This window comes from Bubalus kerabau, chromosome 7, assembly GCF_029407905.1.
Source record: "Bubalus kerabau isolate K-KA32 ecotype Philippines breed swamp buffalo chromosome 7, PCC_UOA_SB_1v2, whole genome shotgun sequence".
NCBI lineage: Eukaryota > Metazoa > Chordata > Mammalia > Artiodactyla > Bovidae > Bubalus > Bubalus kerabau.
This window is the reverse complement of record NC_073630.1, coordinates 50,778,562-50,801,058: the sequence shown is the minus strand read 5'-3', so window position 1 is coordinate 50,801,058 and position 22,497 is coordinate 50,778,562. Positions and strand designations below refer to the sequence as shown.

At 40.1% G+C, this 22,497-nt stretch overlaps 2 long non-coding RNA genes across 7 annotated transcripts in view; one reads left to right on the top strand and one right to left on the bottom strand.

Annotated features, from left to right (window-relative positions):
• LOC129657741 (uncharacterized) overlaps positions 1 to 22,497 on the top strand; it is a 90,856-nt gene that overhangs the window by 53,139 nt on the left and 15,220 nt on the right. For 4 of the 6 annotated variants that reach the window (XR_008717056.1, XR_008717058.1, XR_008717055.1 and 1 more), the window contains 2 exons: positions 7,237 to 7,362; positions 11,368 to 11,536. This is a non-coding gene — a long non-coding RNA (uncharacterized LOC129657741). The remainder of the gene's footprint in view (positions 1 to 7,236; positions 7,363 to 11,367; positions 11,537 to 22,497) is intronic. The other 2 variants (XR_008717059.1, XR_008717057.1) reach the window with 1 other exon arrangement.
• LOC129657742 (uncharacterized) lies at positions 162 to 17,891 on the bottom strand. Its single transcript, XR_008717060.1, has 3 exons — positions 17,383 to 17,891; positions 2,307 to 2,339; positions 162 to 2,208 (listed from the first exon to the last, which is right to left on the bottom strand). It is a non-coding gene; the product is annotated as an uncharacterized LOC129657742 (long non-coding RNA).

Genomic DNA, 22,497 nt, shown 5'->3' with positions numbered 1-22,497 from the left:
TTATGATGTCATGTGTTGTCTAAAATTGGAGCAGTCAGACAGCTTGAGATGCAGTCAGAGCTAATAAACCAAATAAAATCTGCAGAGTTTTACTGCATCATTTTCTTTCTTTACACAATTATAAGCACAAGAAAGGCATCTGCCACATTACAGTCGATTTATTCCTTCTTTACTTTCTCTCTTCTTTCTTCCCTTTGTTAAAAAGGAAGCATGTGAAGTTGAATTGGTTAGGGATAAATTTCAAAGGTTACAGTGGGCAAACGAGGTGCTGTTATTAAGAAAAACGCCTTCCTGGAGAGATCCAATGTAACTTTCTGTTGCAAGCCTTGAAAACACCCCCCTGATTAAAATATGCCTTCCCGTTTTGTACCTGCTTTAGCATCAAGCATTTGAGAAAGGAGCAGAAAATAAGAGATGCCTGCCACTCAGGATCCTTCTAATAAATTCTACCTAAGAAGGTCCAGCACTAAGGGCTAATTTCCAAGGTATTTCCTTAATCAGATTCCTAAAGCCAAATGTATGCGTCTTTAATTTCCTTTGGATCTGACAGCATTAAGTTGAGAAAAGTCAAGAGCTTATTTTTTCATTTTCTGTGTGTTAAAAAAATTCGCCCTTTCCATGTGATTTTCAGATGAGATCAACTGTTTAATTTCTCTCAAAAGCTAACAGCCAGAGGGTAGTGAAGGAAACCTAGGGACCCAGAAGCCAAGAGGATCCTCTGACCTTGTTCTTGGCAAGCCAGACAAGCTACTTCCTTAGAGTTTAATGGAGCAATATATTCAGAAAGAGGGTTTTTGTTTCGTGTTTGCTTTATCTTCCATCACGAGCTGTAAAATCCTTCACATCTGACCGATTAAAGAAAAGAATACATCACAGTACATCAGAATGCACACCATCATTTCAATTGGACCCAAACAACCTTCAAGGTCACTTATTTCTACTAACCTCAGGCTCCCTTGCTTTCTTTATCCATCTCTCACCAGCCCTGCATATCGTGAAAAAAATCTTCATGCAAGAAGCAAGCATCGCATTAATTATGTGAACCACATCTGCACACAGGTTGTGGGAGCTCTCAGACCGCATGTGTTGAATGCCAAGGCCAAAAACACCCAGCTCCACAGGGATGTTGTTTGCTATGCCCTTTTGCTCATTGGTAGATTGATTTTCATGTTCTGGCTAAACAAATAGCTAGCAATGCTGAGCATCGTTCCTTGCTTTGCACTGAAGACCCAATTAGCAAGCATAGTCAATGGACAGGTCGAGAGTTGAGGTTCAGACAGACTCCTCGAGGCCAAACCTCTCTGTTTGAACAGCTTTCCACTGACCTTTGTCCTCATCACAGGTGATCTCCTGTGAAACATGTCACCGAGCTCCACGTGCAAAGCCAGAGAGGAAATAAATAGCAGTTTATCCAAATATCATGTGTCACTGCACAGACAAATCAAACTGCTCTGGAAAGATCATTACTGATAAAGAATGAACTGCTGGCACAGAAATGTAAAGTTGTGGGTCAGAAAAGGCTGTAAGCTGCAGAGGTGAATAGATGCATGGTGAATATTTAGAGCCGGCCTGTGTTACAAGTAATTTAAATGGGATGTTACTTTTAACTCATGATAGACCAGCTCTGTGGATGTGGGTGTGTTGGGGATCCCCTGTGAGTAAGTAAGTGGTGGAAATACCTTGTCATCAGTTACACTTCAGTCTGCCACTATAAATTCACATTGGATTTACAGCTTTCTGAACCTTCTCAGCAGAGTTACAGAACAATAACACAACCAGAATGGCAATCTGGCTAGCTGTCTCACCCAATACTCATTTTACAGGCTATAGTCTTCAAGACACCAAGGAACTGTAACGTCTAGAAAATAAATCCACCAGGGGTCAGAGCTACAGGGGTCGTGTTTAGACATCTGACCCATGAAACACACTTGTGCAGGTAAGATTCATCTATTAGTCTCCTGTGAGGTGCTGGTGCGTAGCAGACCCATTTCTACAGAGGCTGTCCCGGAAGGACAACAAATTAACCATCAGTCCATCCACCAAGTCCCTCTGTGAGCCAACAGCTGGGGTGGTCTGGGATCCTCCGCCCCAGGAGTCATCACTGCCTTGACCAGATGATGATGGCAACGGATTTCCAAACATCAAGGATTTGTCTCTCTTTGAGGTTTGTAAAACCTCCAAACTCTTTAGGCTGACTCCCCTCAGACACTGGAACAGAGAGATGGTGATTAGAACAATGAAGTGAGAAGCCACACATGGATGGCCCTTTCATGAGAGGGCGAATATTTTCCAAAAGCTGGACTTACTCAACCAGATGTATTCATGACTGGTTTCAGGCACTGAAAATGAAAAGAAAACAAATAAACCTAAGCAAAAGTAACAATCGTCCCTGGCTTCACAGCACTCACACTTTAGTGATGTGGGTGAGCCATCAGTAATATCTGAAACCACCACCAAGCACTAGGCTAAGACAATCCCTGGAGGTGATCCCAAATTCCAATAGCTATTGACCTGAACTCTTTAATATTCTTCTAATCACTGTTATCCTCCTTTCTCACTGCCAGTAGGTTAGAGTCACCAACCCTCCATCAGTTCCTTCCATTGCACATGAACTGAGTACACTGAAGCATGGTCTGAGATCTACCCAAGTGAGTGGAGTGGAGTTCAGTCGCTCAGTCATCTCCAACTTCTTGCAACCCCATGCACCGCAGCACAACAGGCTTCCCTGTCCATCACCAACTCCCAGACTTTACTCAAACTCATATCCATTGAGTCGGTGATGCCATCCAACCATCTCATCCTCTGTCATCCCCTTCTCCTCCTGACTTCAATCTTTCCCAGCATCAGGGTCTTTTTAAATGAGTCAGTTCTTCACATCAGGTTGCCAAAGCATTGGCGTTTCAGCTTCAGCATCAGTCCTTCCAATGAATATTCAGGACTGATTTCCTTTAGGATGGACTGATTGGATCTCCTTGCAGTCCAAGGGACTCTCAAGAGTCTTCTCCAACACCACAGTTTAAAAGCATCAATTCTTCAGCTCTCAGCTTTCTTTATAGTCCAACTCTCACATCCATACATGACTACTGGAAAAACCATAGCCTTGACTAGATGGACCTTTGTTGGCAAAGCAATGTCTCTGCTTTTTAATGTGCAGTCTAGGTTGGTCATAACTATTCTTCCAAGGAGTAAGCATCTTTTAATTTCATGGCTGAGGTCACCATCTGCAGTGATTTTGGAGCCCCCCAAAATAAATTCTCTCACTGTTCCCACTGTTTCCCCATCTATTTGCCATGAAGTGATGGGACAGGATGCCATGATCTTAGTTTTCTGAATGTTAAGTTTTAAGCCAACTTTTGCACTTTCCTCTTTCACTTTTATCAAGGGGCTCTTTAGTTCTTTTTCACTTTCTGCCATAAGGGTGGTGTCCTCTGCATATCTGAGGTTATTGATATTTCTCTCAGCAGTCCTGATTCCAGCTTGTGCTTCATCCAGCCCAGCATTTCTCAAGTGAGGCAAAGGCCAAGACATCTTCACACAATGTTATAGTAACTTACTTACTAACTTGTTTAGTAGCTAACTTGGTCAGTGACTTAGAGTACACTTGGTTTGTTACCATCCACAGCAAAGTCTCCATACTTTCAAGAACATGGTGCTAAAAAGACTACCAAACAATTCTGAAATTAGACTAGCTTTCGCAAAATTTCCATCCTACTTTTTCAGCCACATTTTATCTGCCTGCTCCTATTTTTGTCTGTTGATCCTACTCACTAAGCCCATATCCACTGCTCAGTCAGTGGTCACATCAGGTTTAAAACTTATTTCTTTGCATACGTTTCCCCCTTGTGGGGGAAGCATACATCTAAGTTTCTGGTGATTTCATGGTTCTGCCTAGAAAGCAGATTCATCTTCATATTATGCAAAGAGGAAGAAACACATAGAGTCTAATCTAGAGAAGTTTAAAAATGCCTTTGAACTCAAGTATCCCTCTGCCTCTAATCCCACCATTAGAGTTCCACTGGTTGAATCTTGAAGAATAGCTTTTGTGGTTGTTTACCAAAATTATTCAGATTAAAAATAAACATCCAATGGGAACTTAAATCTCAATTCATGTTGTAGGAAAGGGTTCTCTAACCACCTTATCCCATTCAAGCATGAAGCTTGGACTTTTCTTCCCACAGCATCTTTGCCCCTCTTGGTGTTGTTGTTCAGTCACCCTGTCAAGTCAAACTCTTTGTGACCCATGGACTGCAGCACTCCATCCCTCACCATCTCCCAAAGTTTGCCCAAGTTCATGTCCATTGCCTCGGTGATGCCATCAAGCCATTTCATCCACTGATGCCTTCTTCTTCTGCCCTCAATCTTTCCCAGTATCAGGGATTTTTCCAATGGGTCTTCTGTTTGCATCAGGTGACAAAAATACTGGAGCTTCAGCTTAGCATCAGTCCTTCCAATGAGTATTCAGTGTTGATATCCCTTAAGATTGATGGGTTTGATCTCTTTGTTGTCCAAGGGATTCTCAGGAGTCTTCTCTATCACCACAGTTTGAAGGCATAAATTTTTTGGTGCTCTGCCTTCTTTATGGTCCAGCTCTCACAACTGTACGTGACCACTGGAAAGACCATAGTCTTGACTATACGGACTTTGGTTGGCAAAGTAATGTCTCTGATTTTTAACAGACTGTCTAGGTTTGTCATAGCTTTCCCACCAAGATACAGCCATCTTCTGATTTTATGGCTGCAGTCACCAGCCTCAGTGATTTTAGAACCCAAGAAAAGGAAATTTGTCACTGCTTCCACATTTTCCCCTTCTATTTGCCATGAAGTAATGGAGCCAGATGTTATGATCTTAGCTTTTTTAATATTTAGTTTTAAGCCGGCTTTTTCACTCTCCTCCTTCACCCTCATCAAGAGACTATTTTGTTCCTTTTCACTTTCTGACATTAGAGTGGTATCATCTGCATATCTGAGGTTGTTGATATTTCTCCCACCTATCTTGATTCCAGCTTGTAACTAATCCAGCCTGACATTTCTCATAATGTGCTCAGAGTATAGGTTAAATAAAGGGTATCAGTAGATAGCCCTGTCATACTCCTTTCTCAATCCTGAACCACTCAGTTGTTCCATACAGGGTTCTAACTGTTGCTTCTTGACTTGCATACAGGTTTCTCAAGAGACAGGTAAGATGGTCTGGTATTCCCATCTCTGAAAGAGCTTTCCACAGTTTGTTATGATCCACACAGTCAAAAACTTCAGTGCAGTCGATGAAATAGAGGTAGACGTTTTTCTGGAATTCCCTTGCTTTCTCTATAATCCAGCAAATGTTGGCAATTTGAGCTCTGGTTCCTCCTGACTTTTCTTTTGTGTGAAATGACATCTATTCTTTATTTTGGGGCTTTTATGTATATCATGGGCTTCCCAGGTGGTAAAGAATCCACTTGCCAAGCAGGAGATGTGGTTTTGATCCCTTGGTCCGGAAGATCCCCTGGCAAAGGAAATAGCAATCCACTCCAGTATTCTTGCCTCAGAAATCCCATGGACAGAGTAGACTGGCAGGCTATAGTCCATGGGGTTGCAAAGAGTAGGACATGACTGAGCAACTAAACAACAACAATTGTATGTCTCAGGCCACAGAAAAAGGTGGATGTCCTCCCAGAGCAATTAGATGGCCTCAGTGAGGTATCATAATAAGTGCCTTCCCTCTGGACAATCCATAAACTACCTACAGGCATCTCTCCATGGAAAGTCCACATCTCACAAGGGCAATAAGGCTAATGGCCACACTTGCATGGTTTCTCTGCCCACCTGAAGATATACATTAACAATATCTTCTACGGATTGGTTCTAGGACACCCTGTGGACACCAAAATCTACAGATGCTCAAGTCCTTTATTTACATATAACCTACTCACTTCCTTCTATGTACTTTAAATCATCTCTAGATTACTTATACAACCTAATGCAATGTAAATGTTATGTAAATGGTTGTAAATACAATGGAAATGCTATGTAAATAGTCACCAGCATGCAGTAAATTCAAGTTTTGTTTTTTGAACTTTCTGGAATTATTTTCCTGAATATTTTTGATCTGAGGTTGGTTGAGTCTGCAAATGCAGAACCCATGGATATTGAAATTCAGCCATACTCTCCATTGGCAGCAAGTGATCTGCCTATGATGACTGGGCTTCAAGGATGCTCCCTTGTGCTCTGTGTAGCTACCTGTATTCTTTACCCTATACCACCTCTCCACCTGATTTACATCACCTTTCCCATTCACTCATCAGCCTCCTACTTCCCCTCCACTAAGGTCACCCATCATCCCTGCTTTTGTCTTTCATGCAGGGACCTGCCTTTAGTGATGTGGGAAGAAGAGCAGGTTGACTTTCTAGTTCTTACTCTATCCTCTCTCCAATTTTCTTGTTACAGCCATGCTTTCTTAGGACCCACTTTCAAGGTCAGAAAATCAAACTTGATTGTTTCTTGAAGTTCCTAAAAGTATTGTGGATGCCTCTGATTAATAGGGAGAGGTAGGGAAGTTGAATGGGGTGATCATGTAAAGAAAATGGGAATAAAAGAAATACAGACTCTAATACTTCAAAGTATTATTTGACTTCACCAAATATAGGCTTTTATCATTTGAAGAAGGAATTCCCTGGTGGTCCAGTAATTAGGACTCTGCACTTCCACTGCAGGTGGCATGGGTTTGATACTGGTTGAAGAACTAAGTTCCACATGCTGCCCAGCACAGCCAAGAAAAAACATAGTGAAGAAAATCAAAGGACTTTGAGTTGACTGTGCTAGATGCTAGAGTATCCCTTCCTCATAGGGCTGTTACAGTGTTAAGATAATACATGTAAAGTGTTTAACACAGTACCTGACACACAGTAAGTGCTTGATAAATGTTAGCTATGTTGTTATTATTGAAAAGAAAAAACTGAGCTGGAAGTACCCTAGGAGAGAATAAAAAACAAAGAAAAACACCACTGTTCAATCTTTATGATAGCCAATAAGACCAGCCCGCCATCTTGATTTCTCCCTCCTCGGAATCCTTTGACACAATTTGTCTCTCATGGCAGCTAGGAAGCTTCATCCTACTTACCTTCCACAAATTATTAGACCCCAAGAAAGCTTTATCAACACTTTATCAACCTCAAAGGCTGAGTTCATTTTTGACCTATTCTTTGAAATTTTCCAGTAAGGATTTTGCTGTACCTGTAATTATATCGAAACACTCTTACAGAAATTCAATGTCAACATGGTATTGTGGCAGATAATGCTGTTACAGAGTGGCACCATATGTCTCTAGTGACAGGATCCTGCAGGAAGTGGTCCCCTTCAAGCCACCACAGAGACCCTCTGACAACAGGTAAATACTACAAAACTATTCATTAGAACCAGAATATAACATGCCATCACCACAGGGAAAGCCAGTTTAAAATCATAAATGTCAAGACATAATTAGCTTAAAGGTCAGGTTTAATTACAGTTGTTGAAACTGAAATACACTAATTATTGAAACCATGTCAGAAAATTATTTTAATGGAGTAGAATGTTTCGTCAGTGCCTTTGTTTCTACAGAAGGATGGTTCTTATTGCTTGATGGAAACAAAAAAAAAGATGATGGGCATTTGCTTCCCTGCGTGGGTGGAAGCAGAGAACAAAACAGACGATAGGGCTGATAAAAGGAGCCCAGAACTCCAAACAGTTCCACAGAGCAATAGTCCATGTTATTGTATTATTAATCATTTTCTTATAATCTGTGCCTTAGATATAATTTTAATGAAGCTTCAAGGAAAGCTCAATGCATTACATTGTAACAACAGAGGAAGAACATTTATCACTGGGTTCATAGGTTTAATGGTAAACCAAATCAATAAATAAACAACTGGTGAGAAAATAACTCAATAACTGTAAAAAGTTGTCATACCTGTATGATTTCTAAGATTTCTACCAGGAATATTTATTGACTCACCTAAATATTTTTGTTGAGTTTTGTCATCTTTCTCCTTTGAGTTTCTGAGGATGAGAAACATTTGAACAATCTTTCATTTAATTTTGTTTTGTCCCCTGTTTTGTTTAAGAAAAAATAAGGGATAATACCTCTTAAAGTTCAGCTCTGTTTGAAAAAGCAAATAAAAGGAAAAAACTCCACAAGAAATGCAAGTGATAAGTAATCATGCATTACCAGAAGCTCCTCATAATTGATAAGAAAAGTCCTTTGGAAAATTCGGTCTGAATACTGATATATCCCTATAGGGGAAAAAAAAGTTTTATGTAGTGTAGTTTTCATATGGAGATTAGCACTCCTGAGGAGAACTAAAACATCAGTTTCAGAAGGAAAAAAAATTGTTAAAATGAGGCAAAAATCTACAGATTATGTTTTGTCAAAATGGAGAACAAAGGGCTAAGGAAACAGTATTTTACTATCTGAAAGACACATTGGGAGAGACTGTTTTTGTTAAGAGAGGAGAAACTGCATGACTCCAAAGCATTTTAAATAGCTCCAAAGAACCCGCTTATGACAAAGCAAGAGCTGAACTTTTCCCCAGTAAGCCACAGACAATGCCAGCAGAGTCTGCACTCCGCTCTAGTTCAATAATGGAAAAAGAAAATGACATTTAATTAAGAGTCGCCTGCCTTCCAGGTACTTATGACATTGAAATCAGTGTGGACATAAGGCATTAAAGCTGACATCAACATAGTTCACCCAAGAAGTCATTTACTTAAGATTTACAACTGACTGTAAGAGAAAAGTGAAAATTTATGAAAGGTTTCCATCTGGCAGTCTATATCATTAGTATTCACACTGATAGCAGCAATGATTTAAATTTCATAATCTAAGTGAAGATATGCATCAAAAAATTCTCCTAAAATATGTCTAATAGCTCTAACTGACTGCTTTATTAGAGTCTGTCCGTGAAAAAAAATGTTAGATATCAATGAAGAAGTCATCAACCATTAATTTCTGTCTATTCAACTAATATGTATAATAAAGTGGTAATGATGGGGCCGAAACCCCCACCCAAACTCTCTGAAAGAGACACAATAAACTAACTGCCTTCCATTGCTTTAAGAAGTAAAAACTGATTGCCTTGTTTGATCTGGTTATAGCAAGCATTTCAAGTCATAGCAATGATTATTTATTAAATATTAATGACTGTTTTGGAGAATGGAGGGGAGTAAAAAAATGCAGCCTTTGGCGTGTGTTGTTCAGGGCGTATGAATAAATCCTGTTAACAGAGAGGAGGAAATATGTATAAATCTCCTACTGCAGAAGAATCACTGTGCCATCCATTTTTCTGAATTAAAGCACACTGTCACTGCAAAACACCCTCATGTTGTCAGAGTAAGACTGTGTAAGAAGATAAACCCTGGATACCCTCTCTTAAAACTGTAGATAGAGAAGTGTTTAAAACAAAAAGAAATGTGGTTTGCACAGCAGAAAACAAAATTAGAATACCATTGGATGGCGCTGGGTACCGATTAAAAACATCTTTAAAAGAGGTTAATATAATTCCAGGGGTTTCATGTAAGAGGCTGCAGAAATAAAAGAAAGAACAAGAATTCCAGAGTCAGGCTGCAGGCAGGCATTAAATTTGGCTCCACCGCATTTTAGCTCTATGACCTTGTGCAAGTTTATTTATCCTCTCTGGTTGTCTGTTTTCCCCTCTGGAAAACAGCACCTAGCTCACTGGGTTGTTGGACTAAGTGAATACATGCTCAGACGTGTCCAACTCTTTGTGACCCTATGGGCTGTAGTCCACCGGGTTCTTCTATCCATGGGATTTTCCTGGCAAGAATACTGGAGTGGGTTGCCATTTCCTCCTCCAGGGGATCCTCCAGACCTGAGGATCAAACCTTCATCTCCTGGGTCTCCTGTGTTGTCAGGCGGATTCTTTACCACTGAATCACTTGTGAATCCCAGGTAGATGTGATATAGGAGGTTCCCAAAGCAATGGTTTATAGAGAGATTTCAGCTATGCAAATCTTATCATGGATGTAAAACTTTTTTCTCAATTTGTGGATAATTGCTTTACCATGTTGTGTTGGTTTCTGTCGTACAACAACGTGAACAAGCTGTAAGTTTATAAATGTTCCCTCCTTCTTGAACCTCCCCCTGACCCCTCTCCCCCCAACCCCTCTTGGTTGTCAAAGAGCACCAAGTTGAACTCTCAGTGTTATAAACTTGAACAGAAATCTCACTTAAATAGAGTTGGGAGACCAGAAGGGGGAGCTCTCATGCCCTACAATATTAATAGCAGAGTCCAAAAGAAAGAAGACTCCTTTCCTAGCAAGAACTCAGCCATAGCAATGAAAAGCCATGGGCTCCATTTACTAGAGCCCTCCTAACTTTCTTTTCCCCTCTGTAAAAGTGTTCTCCTTTCCTGGCCATGGGGGGATTCACACATGATTCCCCATGGCTGCAGACCCCTAATTGCAATTCTCTGATAATCACTAATAAAACCCATCTTTGCTAGAGAAATATCTGGCAGTCTATTCATTTCAGAGCAACATGGCTCTCCATGGAACTGAAAATGCATTACACTAGGCTCTATGGAACTCCTAGACCCTTCCAGTCCCAGAAGTTAGCTGCAGGAGGTGAAGGAATAAAGTTTCAAAGACACTGTTGGTTATCTATCCAACCACCACCCCTCCCTTCTCCTTGCTAAGAATATGTCAATTGCATCCAGATACACCATATAAATGTGCACAGGAAAACAGGTCCCTCTCAAAACTCCAGGGGATAACCATGAGTTGTTCTACTGGTGGGGGGAGCATATATAGTCATAATTAGTGCTAAATAATCGCCAAATATTTCTGTCTCTGCTCCATATGAACAAGGTCATCTGCACTTCCTGGCTTTTTTGTGCTTGGATGGAATCACGTTAAAAGTTACAACTGACATGTAAAATATCATGTATGAAACGAGTAGCCAGTCCAGGTTCAATGCACGACACTGGATGCTTGGGGCTGGTGCACTGGGACAACCCAGAGGGATGGTATTGGGAGGGAGGAGGGAGGAGGGTTCAGGATGGGGAACACATGTATACCTGTGGCGGATTCATTTTTATATTTGGCGAAACTAATACAATTATGTAAAGTTTAAAAATAAAATAAAATTTAAAAAAAAGTTACAACTGATAGATGGGGAATACAAGCATTTGGATTTAGTGGCTTATGTGAAATCCTCTTTTCTCTCTGATACAGTAACCAGTTATTTTTAAGATGGTGGCTGTTCACTCATCCTAAGTCTCTGAATGATGATGTGGAAAGAGACCCTGGCCAATTCATGATAGACGTGGAACATGAGCAGTAAGTAAACCTCTGTCACTGCAGCCCACTGAGACTTTGGTGTTCTTTGTTCCCATAGCAGGCCCTGAAGTCTCCTGACTCACGCAACAGATGTTTCCTACTGGGACCTGATAAAATGATGGAGGGATGAAAAGAGAGAGATGCACAAGGAAAAGACCTCATTCTTCCAATTCCTGTGCAATTGTGTAAGCAGTCGATTCTACCAGAGTCAGGGAGGAAGTAACGAGGTAAACATCATAGAGAAAGTAAGGCTTGAAATAAATTGTGATTTTAAAATATTTGACCTTACCACGTGGATTGAAGGGGAGGGTGAAAATATTGCAGAAGGAGAGACCACATTGAACAAGTAGACAGAGGAACTGGTACTCTCAGAGATTTGTCTAAAGAGATAAAATATCAGGGAAGTTCTTATATAGTCTTCACGGAATTTGGAATTTATTTGGTGAGTTAGAGGCTGTTCTACTGTAAAATCTGTGACAATTGATGATGCAATTCAGGACACATATCCCTGGAAAATCCCAGAATGTGAGTGAAATACTGAATGACGTCATCACAGTCATTGCTGGTAGTTGCTACATGTTGTATCTCATGACAGAGAAGAAAACTACAGATAACCTCATTTCTTGCTATTCCATTCAGGAAAGATGTTGGAGGTCAAAATGGCAAAATTCACATTGAAAATTAAATTACTACTGATCTTCAATAGGTTAACTCAATTAGTAGCAGACAGTTCAGTTCACACTCCACCAACTATCCTAATGCACTGATAGGTCCTTACAAAGAACTTACACTGTGGGTAAGGGGAGAATCAAAGGATTTTAAGCAGAGGAGTAACAGAGCTGGAGAAGTAATACATTTTAGAAAAATTTTTCTAGCAACATGGGATGGATGGAGTGAATGGGGTAAGATGATGGCTAGGGCGTCATTTAGGAGACTAGCAGTCATAGTTGTTACTACTTACAAAGAAAGACAAAAAAAGGCATGTGTCTATACGACATTTTGAGAAAGAGAAAATTTGTCTTTCTTGGTGTCTGTGCTTAATTGAAAACTATCTTCAAATAAGTTTTGTTTTCCTCCCAATAATCTGTCAGTGATGGTACTTATCCACTTAGTTCTACCTTCTGTCTCTCTTCTCTCTCCATCTCCATTCCCTCAGCATTCCTTCATCCCTTCCTTGGGAGAATTTGTACGTTTCAAGACCTTAAGCAGCTGTGCTGCCAGTGGAATGGAGTGGTTTCCTCTTAATGCCCAGAAACCCATGATGATAACAGCCCAGGTTATGATGATGAGGCCCTGATCTGAGATAATGGCAAATAAAAGGAAGAGAAAGAGCTACAACACATGAGTGGTAAACTATAGAACTTGGTACACCCTGTTTATTGTAGGTGGAATCCACTTTCTGACTGAACAAATTCCCAGAATATTATAAGTACCCAACAAGTGTTGCTGAATAAATAAATAAGTTTGAGAACCAAAATGCAAAGCACTGAATGTATGTTAGGATGAATCAAATTGAGTCAACCATGACTCTCACCCTAGAAGATTTTCTGTCATTACCATTAACCTGAAACCTTAAGACATGGATAGCAAATATCTCCTTCATTTTATGCACTCATGGGATTCACTTTAAGTTGACTACAACAATTTTTCACTTTTGAATCTAAATACACCATCAGAAGCCTTCAGAAGACAATGCTCCAGAAAGTCATTGCCAATTGATCCAAACTGGCAAGGGAAATGGAATCCAATTGCCTATTCTCAGACTTACCAATACATTTAATGAGTTGAAAAGGAATTAAGCAGCAAACTGAAAAACAACGAGCTAATTCTGTGTTTTATTCCTATGCTCCCTTTAACTGTATTTCTTGAGATTCTTTCCTAATGAAGGAAAACTAAAGCATTTGCCATCAGCAGATGCCAGCTGACAAGTTTTCAGTCTCAAGAGGAGTAACAGTGAAGGGGAGGCCTACGTGGGTTGAGAAAGGATGGGAAGGATGAAGTGAGTGGGTTAGCCAATGTAAAGAACTTATTTTGAGAGAAAAAGATGAAATTTGTTCTATTTATTTTGTTAACACAAAATCTGCAAAAATGACTCCTACACAGATCTTTTCAGTATAAACCATCTAAGACAAATAAAGATTATGAAAACCACATCAGACAAGAAATCAAGGACCAGAACATTTAATCCTGCTCTCACAATGAATTCATAGAGTAACCAGAGATATCAACCACCTTTCAATTTCGCTATTGGTAAACAGGGGCTCAGAATTTCTTCCAATGATAAAAACCACTTATCTAATGTATACTAGATATTCTAAGCATTTTGCATATATTATGAAAGCCTGGTGCATATCTCCCTTGGAACCAGGAATGGTGAAAATGCATTCTCCTTTTACTTTATTTGTATTATTATCCCCACTTGATACATGGCAGAAATCAAGGCTCAGTAAGATTAAGGAACTCATGCTCACATCATATAAAAAACAAAGTCTGCCTGGTCCCAAAGCTAATCAGAGTAACCACTATGTTATATAGAATCTGCTCACTGTCATTTTTCAAATTACATCCAGGCAGTTGGTTGGGCTAAGACTGAGACTTCAGAAAACAGTACAATCCCCATGTGTGGTGGTAACACTTCTGTTTAAGAACATAACACTGACAAGACTGAAAATGAACACCATTCAGCAGACACCGCCTGCTTAATGACTACCAGTGTCCTGCTATATGCTGACTGACATTGGCATATAAAACATTTTATGAGGCCTTTATTGACCTGTTAATGTCACTCCCGGGGCTAATGGAGTAGTACATTATCCACAATGGAACTGTGGAAACCTCTATCCAGTGGCAGTCACTAGGACTAACTCAGAAACATACAGTTAACCTGGGCTGCCTGCCATTGGATAAATGAAGAACTTTGGCTGCCTTATCTTCCTACAACACAGATAACAGTAATGCCCTGGTAAAAGACTGGTTCTTTTTTTAAGAAGTAAATATCCCCTTAGCGTTCACAATTACTAGATGATTTCACACTGTTGCCAGGCAAGAAATAGAACATTCTGGAAATGTCCTCTCTCAACATTTGGCACCTCAAACCCAGAGGAAGAAAAGAACTTGGCAAAATCACTTAGAAGGATGAGAGATGTAAGTACCATTATGAACCATTTTCCAGTGGTAAATAACCAAGCTTTTATTGGGTGAATGTAATTAGAGACAGATTTCAGTGCAGCTTGGATACAGCTGTTTCTGTCATCCCAGTGCCAGGCTTTTGCTGGATCGTTCTGTGGCCATTGGCAATTTAGCCAATCAGTTCTGCCTTGGTGCACCCATTTGATCTCCTTTTTCACTGAGATGATGGACCTGCTTATTAAGACTGCTCAGAACTCCAAACAAGGTCCCCAAATCTCAAAGGCACCTTGAAGTATGTGCCTCCAATGGCATATCTTATCTTGATAGTGTTTGTTCTGGGTTTGCTTGTGCTTTAGGAGGCACTTAGGGAAAAATTCCACAAACAGGCTGATGCCTCCCTGTCACTGCCAGGTAAAGGTTTTGCTTCTCCTGGAGATCAGAGGAATTAAAGAACAATGTCTATTGTCTATTCTTCTGAAGGAAGAAATGAAAGACCTCTATATACAGTTAAGAGATAGAGTGTCCACAGCAAAAAGAGATACATGCAGATGCTCAAGTCTCCTGTGTTTTTAAACTATGATTTCTTGCTGTTTATGGATTCATAAAATTAGGGTACCTGATGCTGGGAAAGATTGAGGGCAGGAGGAGAAGGGGCAGCAGAGGATGAGATGATTGGATGGCATCACCAACTCAATGGACATGAGTTTGAGCAAATTCTGGGAGATAGTGAAGGACAGGGAAGACTGGTGTGCTGCAGTCCATGGAGTCACAAAGAGTCGGACATGACTTAGTGACAGAACAACAACAACAAAAATTAGGAGAAAGCTTGTTTCCCAATGTCCCAAATATGAGCTTATAAGATACTGATAGGACATCAGGATAAACTCAGTTTCTGTGCCTTGAATGAGACAGTAGAAGAGTTAAGAACATCCTTGGTCTTACATAAGTCACCCTTTACTTGTATGTAGACTTAAGACAAAAGCTTCATAGACATAAGCTTCAGATTAACCCCCTCAACCATTCACCTTAACAACAGGAAAGCCTTATCAACTCCTGGGCCCAATATTTTTTAGATGGAAAAAGTCTCATAGTTCTACATAGGTCAGGCAACAATATAAATAGTGCTTGTATTTATTGGGAAACAAAGGAAGAGAAAACCCCTAGACCAGTCTTTGTCTTTTGGTGTTTTGCAATTTTAGTCTCCTTGTTAACAGTAGGAATCAAGTGCCATCTGGTCAGGAGAAGAGAAGTGCCACCAATTTGCACAGAGCCAAAAATAATCTCTCTCCACCCTAGATGGTGAGTAACTACTAGAGGACAGGAACTGTTATTCTGCTCATAGTCCTTGCCTCACAATGCTGAACACAGAACTGTTCCTCAGAGTTACTCTACAAATGTTCGTTGGATTGGATTAGAGTAGACAACAATATTCTAAATGTCTCTTCCTCAGTTTGTAACTGAAGGGAGGAACACTATTTTGTTAAAGCTTTAAATGTAGTTCTGTCTTTGTTTGCAAGGCAACTGCAAGTAGTACACCTTCATTCCATTGGTATTTGAGCCCTAAAAATAAAGAGACTGAATATATCATTGTCTACAGGGAAAAAGATTGGTCCTGGGTGTTCCTTGGAAGGAATGATGCTAACTCCAGTACTTTGGCCACCTGATGCGAAGAGTTGACTCATTGGAACAGACTCTGATGCTGGGAGGGATTGGGGGCAGGAGGAAAAGGGGATGACAGAGGATGAGATGGCTGGATGGCATCACTGACTTGATAGACATGGGTTTGGGTGAACTCTGGGAATTGGTGATGGACAGGGAGGCCTGACATGCTGCAATTCATGGGGTCACAAAGAGTCGGACACGACTGAGCAACTGAACTGAACTGAACTGAACAGGGAAGAAGTCCTACAAACTCACTGAACAACAATCTCAAGAGGTCAACTGGTCAACCTTCAAGCCAGTGATAATTGCAGTGGCCCCCCTCCCTTTCCCGTGGCTCAAAAAGGCATTGTATTTAGAAAAAATCAAATTCCTTTCTATATAAGATCCTATTGCTACATAACAAAGTACCTCAAGTTTAGCAGCTTGAAACAACAATTTATTATCTCACAGTTTCTAATGATCAAGAATCTGGAACTCGTTTGCTCAGTGGTTCAAGCACAGGATAAGATTGCAGTCAAGCTGTTGACTGGAGTTGCAGTGATCTGATGGCTTGATTGGGACTGGAGGATCCAGTTCTATAATAACTTATATGGACTTAAACAGGAAGCTACATTTTCTTACCAAGTGAGCCTCTTTATAAGATTGTTCACAAGACGGCAGCTGGTTTCCCCCAGAGCAGATAATCCAAGAAAGAGAGAATAAGAAAAAGAGAAAGAGAGGGAGAACACACACCCAAAATACAGCCCATGGTATTATTTATAACCTAATCTCTGGTGTCCCATACCATCACTTCTACCATATTCTACTGGTCACACAGACTAATCCTAGTACAGTGTGTGGAGGGGCCACGTGAAAGTGTGACAGGACACCACCCTGGCTTCTACCCTTACCCAAACCCACAACGTACAACATGGTCCCCTCTCTTCTGACACCTCCAAATTCACCTCCCCATGCAATACATGCCATACTCCCCATGCAAACCCGGCTCTAGTAACTTGCCCTTTTGACAGTTCCTAGATGCCGGGGTCCAGCCCCGGCTGATCCAGGGTATTCGAAGGAGAGACGGCATAGGTGAGGGTCAGGAAACAACTGCTTAATTACACTTTAATTAAGGATACAAAGAGTAATAGAATAAGGATAGCTCAGTGAGGAAATTCAGTGGAGAAAAGCGGCTGAAATAAGGATAGCTCAGTAGGAAAATTCAGTGGAGAAAAGAGGCTGAGTAGCTTGGTTTACGCGGGAGACCAATAAAACTTCAAGACAAGAAGTTTGCACCACTTACGTAGGCTGCAGGCGTCCTTCCGTTCTCCCAAAGGAGAGGAGACACTGAGGCCTCCCTGGTCGGATCTTAGAAGCCCAGGCATAATTAGCAAGCATGGTGGGTTCCGCGCTCCAGATGGAGACTCAGCCAGAATTTGAAAGAGAGAGCGACATGGGGAGACCAAGTTTCAGTGAACAAGGCCCGCACTTTATTTTCCAAAGTAGTTTTTATATCTTAAGTTATGCATAGAGGATAATGGGGGAAGGGGTGGAGTCATGCAAGGACAGCAGTTCCTGGTTCTAATCGAAGCCAGGCTTTCAAACTTATCATATGCAAAAGTTCAGGTGATTGACATCATCTTCTGGCCAGGAGGCCTGTTAACATTTTAAGAAACTTATTTTTCTCTAAAGGTGATTATTCCAAAGTCAGGCACCAGCCTCCAAAAAAGCATTGGACAAAGCTGCATTTTACATTTCTATACACCCATTATATCAATCAATACACTGCCAAGGACACAGTAGGTAAGGAGTATGGAGACTTAGCAGCAAACATTGGCCCAACAAGTGAAAAACCCTTCACCAATACAATTTCTAATCAATCTTTTAACTACTCAAAGGAATCTGTGTTTAGGCAGTTTAGAACATCTCCTGCCTCTCACAGTTGGGAGGCTCTGAACAATCACATGTGGCCGGAAAAACCTATTCAGGCAGGCTAGAGGATTTCCAAAGGAGTTTTTTGGTTGAAACACTGTCACACCCAGGAATTATTAACTGGAGCTGTAAGCTAACTCTTTTTTCAAAGAGAGGTAGTGGGGGACAGCCCCCCGTAAAGTCAGAGGTGTAGGTGAAAGCACAAAGCAGAAAGTAGGCAGACTCTGGTTTGGGGGGTAGATGCTCGAGAATTTCCAGGGGGACTCCTGAGGCTCGATCCCGCCTTTGTGTATGCTGAGCCTCCTTCCTCATGACCTTTGTCATGGGCGGAGTTCCTCACGCTGGCTCCTGGCAGTGATAGAATTCCAGTTGAGCTATTCCAGATCCTGAAAGATGATGCTGTGGAAAGTGCTGCACTCAATATGCAATATGCAATATGCACTCAATATGCAATATGCCGGCTCCCGGCACCTAGATAGTTCCTTGAAGTATTTCCTTCCTCAGTTTCTTTTTTTTTTTTTTTGCTCTTTCCTATGCCTGGAATGCTTTTCAGCAGTTCTCCAAACAGGCAAATCCTTTTTATCAGGTTAAACATCCCCTTATCATATAGATCTTTCCAAACCATCTACTTTAAAGAATCTCTTCCATTATGTGATACTCTATTGTTTGTTTTCATAACATATTTGGACTTACTTTTACTCATGTATCTACCTGCTTATTTCCTTTCTGTAAATATAATAAGCATTATGAAGATAGGAATACTGTCTGTCATGCTCACAGTTGCATCCTGGGTAGCTGGTACTAAATTGGTGCTTGATAAATATTTGTGGTCTGAAGAAAAAGGTACAGGCAATAGATCTTCCCAGTGAGTATCTTGTACTCTAACCACCCTTACCCACCCTTGCACAGTGGGCCAGTGGGCATTTTCCTAAATCAGACATCAAAACAAACCCCAGGACACCTATTCCTTTCCATATCCTCCATCTCATGATTCAGCTTCCTCTAAGCAGCCACAGACAGAGATCCAAACTGGCTTAGCACCTCTAAGGTTTCCATCCCCACCTTCAGGTATGGCATTAGGCTTTTCTTTTAAAGTTCCCATAATGTCAACCCATAATCAACTCACCACCTTCCATCTAACCTAGTCTTTCTTGCTCTGCTGTACCAAGTTTTCCGCCAGTTGCCTCATATTCAATTTCTACTACTTAGACCAATATTGTCAGGTAGCTGCTTGGGCATTCTGTCTGCGTGGGCTCTCAAACTCAGCATCACCCAAGGATATTAAATTCCTGACCTCGCTCAGGTCCTCATTTTACAATCTTGTGCCAAGGCTGGTTCCACACCCACACTTAGCCAGAACTCCCATAACCCCTGCTTGAGTCCAACAAGCAAGGCTCAGCCTGAATTAGAACAATATAAGAAGTTCAGACAAGTGCTCGTTTCTTGTTTTTCTATGGCCTCTTGTTCTCTAGAGATCTGGTTATCATTTGAACTCCCACATATAAGGTTTTCAAATACTGAATTGGTTATTTTTCTTCCATTGGTTTTAGTTAGAGCCTAATTGCCAATTGACTCATTGGAAAAGACTCTGATGCTGGGAGTAATTGGGGGCAGGAGGAGAAGGGGACAACAGAGGATGAGATGGCTGGATGGCATCACTGACTCAATGGACATGAGTTTGAGTGAACTCAGGGAGTTGGTGATGGACAGAGAGGCCTGGCGTGCTGCAATTCATGGGGTTGCAAAGAGTCAGACACGACTGAGCGACTGAACTGAACTGAATTGCCGATTTTAATCAGGTGTGATGTATGCACAACATTTGATTGAATGTTCCCCTTCCTTTAACCCTAATTCTACATTGTGAAGTGAAATCTGCCAGTAGATCTAGGTTCTAGCCCAAATGCTAAATTTATCATCAGTTTCCTGATCTGTAAAGTAATAACACAGATATTTTGAGATGCTCACCAAAGCCTTCCTAAACTTTCTAAGTGTAATACAAAATGTCAAGGCACATGCAGCTTTCTGTAGTTTTTGTTTGTTTGTTTAATCTCTGATTCTTTAGGTACTTCTGAAATCAGATGCCAGTTCCCTCAGCAAGAGACATGACATCCAAAACCCCAGTTCCCCCTCTGCATGTATTCTCTTGACCCAGGTAGCCTCCTTGCTCTGCCTGGAACTTTGATTCTCCTTTCCTCAGAGATGTGTTAGAATCATCTTCCATAGAGGTGAACAGGTCCCTATCCTGAGACATGTACTAACCTCTAGAGACCTTTACACCAATCAACCCTGACAAGGTTGTCCCCATCATTAGCACAGCTTGACTTTCTAATCAACTGAGACACAAAGTCTGTCACATTCAGAGAAGAATGAAGGATTTCTCTATTAACTCTCCAGATGTGTCCAGGGACAAAAAGAAAGAAATGAAAAAAGAAGTAAGAAATCTAAACTGTTTAAACCTGAGCACCAATATACAGGTACTCTGTCCCCTTTTACTCACTGTTACAAAATACACTCTTAAAATTAGTTTATACAAAATGTTTTCAATTCTTTTTGCTTTCAGGGTCTATAAACAAGAACTCGTGTTAAGTTTTGGACTTTCAGAATGAGAGCTGGAGTCACACTCAGGATTTGTTGAGTCTTTGCTTTTTTCTTTTTTTATTTGCAACATTTTATTAGTTTTAGGTTTACAGCAAAGTAATTCATATGTATATATATATATATATATATACACACACACACACATTCTTTTTCAGATTCTTTTCCATCATAAGTTTTAAGATTTAAATATTATAAGATTTAAATTATTAAAAGATTTTAAAATTACTTTTTAAAATTATAATTTTTAAATTATAAAAAATCTTATTATTATAAGATTAAAATATATTTCCCTGTGCCATACAGTTGGTCCTTGTATTTTTATCTATTTTACTTGTCTGTATCTGTTAATCCCAAACTCTTAATTAATACATGCCCCTCCACCATCCTCTTTCCCATTTGATAATCATAGTTTGTTTTCTATGCCTGTGAGTTTTTTTCTGTTTTGTAGAGAAGTTCATTTGTATCATTTTTTTGGATTCCATAAGTGATATCATATGACATTTGTCTTTCGCTGCCTTACTTTACTTAGTATGATAATCTCCAGGTCCATCCATGTTGCTGCAAATGGCATTATTAAGTAAACTTTGTGCAAAAATAAAAGAAAAAAGTACCTTATTTAAGCAGATGTTTCTGCACGGACAGTTAGCTTGGTCCATGGAGAGATCTTCTATGAAAAGTAGAACAAATTTCTTTAGGGCAGATGCAACTGTGAAGTTGTTAGAGGACACGGTGTGTCAAGCAGAATTGTGGCTGTATTTCAGCCCCTCCTCACCTTTGGCTTGGATGAATATTTGTTGAATAAAAAAGCAAATCATAAAATAATATTCTGTGCATATTGCATTCTGTGTTTCCACCCACATTCATTGCTTTCTGTTATATTTGGGGTATATAAACAATCAAAAGAAGAGACTAGATTGTCTCTACCTAAAGGCAAAGTATCTTATCTTTTTTATAATTTTTAATTCAATAACAGTGCCTAAATCCAAGAGTCTTTTCATCTCTTTACACACACACACCAGACAAGCTCCCAGGAAAAATCTCCAGCTAATAATTATCACAACACATTCGAACACATCTACTTTCATTACCAAACAATGAGTGATAAGCAAAACTACAGTCATTCTACTCAGGCTCCCGGTGCCTCGGGAAACTTTTCAAGTTTGTGAAAATGATAAGAGATTGGTCTTCCTCAGTCTGAAACCAGTTTCTCCACATTCTCTTAAAACAACTTGTTTCAGAAAATACTTTTTTCTAATCTTCTTTTTTTTTTAATCCTTACTGATATTTTCCTATAGAAAAACCAAGAGATAGTTCAGAGTCTGTAGTTAAAGAAGGCCACTTGTGCATTCCTATCAAGGGTTTTAAACTAAGAGGATTTCTTCAAAGTCCATCATGAAAGAGTCTTTCAGTTATGCAACACACCAAGAAAAATAAAATGCCTCAGAATTATCTCCTCCAAGTACTAGTCTCTTCTGCTTCCTATCACACACATTTTAGCTACTGTGCCATCTGTTAAAATTCATTATTAATTATTTTACTTTTCTTCTGGAGTTAATTGTTGTTAATCTGCCTTCAAGACAGGTTAGAGTCATGCAAGCAAATGAACAACTCAAGGCAGAAAATGCATTTCACAGACCTGGTTCATTGTCATAACTCATCCAATTATTTTCAATGAAATGGCTATTTTAAAAACTGGCTAGAGAGAAGGGAGCCATGTAACTTTGAGAAAGTTAAAAATAATTCCTTAATAGTATAGGATTAGATAGCTAGTGTTCTATATAGATATACAGACAAAGGCATAGGTTACAGATTAGGGCTCTATAAAATAATCATTTGCCCTAGGGAAAAAGAATAAGCAAATCATTGTTTTACTTTATAGAATATATAG